At 51.6% G+C, this 2,500-nt stretch overlaps 1 protein-coding gene across 2 annotated transcripts in view; it reads left to right on the forward strand.

The window, feature by feature from the left end:
• The window catches only part of LOC126571117 (potassium voltage-gated channel protein Shaw-like), a 64,649-nt gene that overhangs the window by 55,156 nt on the left and 6,993 nt on the right, over nucleotides 1-2,500 (forward strand). The gene's annotated exons all lie outside the window — the stretch shown is intronic.

A 2,500-nucleotide genomic window follows, 5' to 3' on the forward strand; every position in this document is an offset into this window, starting at 1 on the left:
TTGCCTGTCGTCAACGATCACTGCGGACCGAAGCCTTCTGTGGCAGCCACTCAACACCGAGACGACACTTGGAACTCGACTCCGGCTCCGACACGAATTGACTCCAGGCGTACCGGTGACTCCGGCAGGACGTGACATTGACATTGGGCGGATTTGAATGACAAATATTATTTCCCATTCGGATCGTGTTCCAGCTGCTTGGTGGTGCTGGTGAGCTGGCGTGACGGTATCCGTTTCACCGACACCAACGCTAATGATTACCATAATCGTGAGCAGGCAGGGCCGAACGAGTCATCGGCGTCGTCATCGTCAGGCACTAATCAGCAACACTGTTACAGCTTGCAGATCAATAGTAAAAGCAGCAGCAGCAGCAGCACAAAATCGCCAGCAATTTCTCTGAGGATGTTTCTCGGGAGGATGGCCAGTGGGGTGTCTGTTTGGTTGGTCTAGCCGAATCCATGGTCAAAGTTGACTTTTATGCTTCAGCCACCACCAGCAGCACCATTCGACACCGTTATGGTCCAATTAAGGGAGATGCTACCGGAAAAGGGATGGGACACTAGTTCCACACCAGCAGACAACCATCGCTCGTTCGCTCCACCGGTGCTCCGTTAATCTCTTTTTCGCCCTTTTTTAATCACTCAGCCGGACCGGTCTGGTCCGGTGGTCACACCCACCCCCCTCGGCGGGGAGGAGTCCCAAATGTGTCCAAATGAAACCTCTCGTGGGCCTGGCACGCTGGCTGACTGGCTGGGTGTTACGATGAGCAACGATGTGAACCCATTCATTACGTACACAAATCCCAATCCATAAAAACGGACACATGCCGGCACAGTAATGCCGGCCCGTCGGCCCTCCGGTTCTGTGGTTCTGTTCCCGCCCGACAAGGGAAGGGAACGAACCATTTCGAATGAAATGTTATGTTGGGAGGGAAAAAGCTCTCGCACATAAAAATGGCGATGGGACTCGGTGGAACTTCCGATCCGGCATAGTTTAACCACCAAAGCAACGGTGTCCGGTGGAGATCGGGCGAGAGAGAGAGAGAGGATAAATTATCGAGCAAAAAAACGGGACCGGAACACCCGCCACAGGACGCTCGTGGGTCTGGTCCGGTGTATCGTTCCGGTAGCGACGGGACCGGGCAGCAAAAACCATTAAACACTTGTAGAAACATTAAGCCTCTTCATAAAACTGTCCTGACTGCCATAAACGAACACACAGTGCCCCGCTCGTACCTCAAGATGTCTCCCTCTCCCGGAACAGCTCTAAGCATCCGGAACCGCACTATCTTGGTGACATCTTGGGTATCCCCAGGGGCGATTTTGTTGAAACAACGCAACCCGAAAAAAAAATAACGAAGAGCCAACCCCACCGGACCTGCTAGACTGCACCCTCTCTCTTGAGGGAGGTGAAAAGTAAATGATTAAAACCATAAAATATAAATGTTAAAAGGGAAGACAAATCCCTAAGAACCGACAACCAACCAACCAACCAACCACTAACCTGGATCCTACCGGGAGGCCGGTTTTTCACCGTGGCCTTTCGTTTTTACCAGCCTGTCCCCGTTACCAGCCCCGGGAACGGATTCTCCTGTGGAACGGAAACCAAAAACGAACCCAACCGGGACGGGCTTTGGTTTCCGAAGCGGTCCAAGATTTGCAGGCATCCGCGACGACTGCCGCAGTGCTGGCCCGGGTGTAACGGTCCCGCCGGATGCCTCGGTTCCTCCTTGCGATTCTCCGGAAATGTTATCATTAAAATACAGCCACAACCGCATGTATCTTTCGCTTTTTATGACCAAATCATCCTCACTCGCCGCGTCTGCCGGGCCGTGCCGTTACGGGAGAAACTAGAGTGACTCGCTTCCCGGTCACCTCACGCGAAGGGAAACATTTCTCCGACGACAGTTATTATATGTGTACGGAGCAGCAGCACAAGGAAAAGAAGAAGAAGAAGGTGAAGCGATATCAAGATAGGCAGCGCCACCGTCGTCGTCGTTGGAGGATGAAATGACCGAACTCACTTGGAAAGCTCACTTTTACGGCACCAGAAAACACACACCGACGGAACCTTGCTTGGTGCAGTTTCAGTTTTCGGTTAGGAACACTTCCGAGCGCAACATAAACATACGGTCCCTTCTGCTCCTCGAATGTCCCCTTGGAATGTCATTCGTCTGCAATCAATGCTGAGTGCAGAATCGTGCCCACGGTGTCGTGTAGTTATTACTGGACGCAGGGTGGCCGGTTGCTAACAACCGTTGGCGAAGGATGCGTTGCTGCTACTTCTGCACAAGTGTTGTCGTTGTTTGTTGGTGGTGGTGGTTTGTTTGATTTGGAAAATGTTCCGGACACATTCTGCCATCAGTCTTGACATAGTTTTGTGTGTGAATTCGGTGTAACGAGGGTGGGGAGGGGCATGACATGTTTCTAATGGAATATTTCGCAATAACTTTAATGTTCCATCTTGGGTCATGTTTTTGGAGCTGTCTTTTACTTAGGTT

The sequence above is a fragment of the Anopheles aquasalis genome, chromosome 2, assembly GCF_943734665.1.
Source record: "Anopheles aquasalis chromosome 2, idAnoAquaMG_Q_19, whole genome shotgun sequence".
NCBI lineage: Eukaryota > Metazoa > Arthropoda > Insecta > Diptera > Culicidae > Anopheles > Anopheles aquasalis.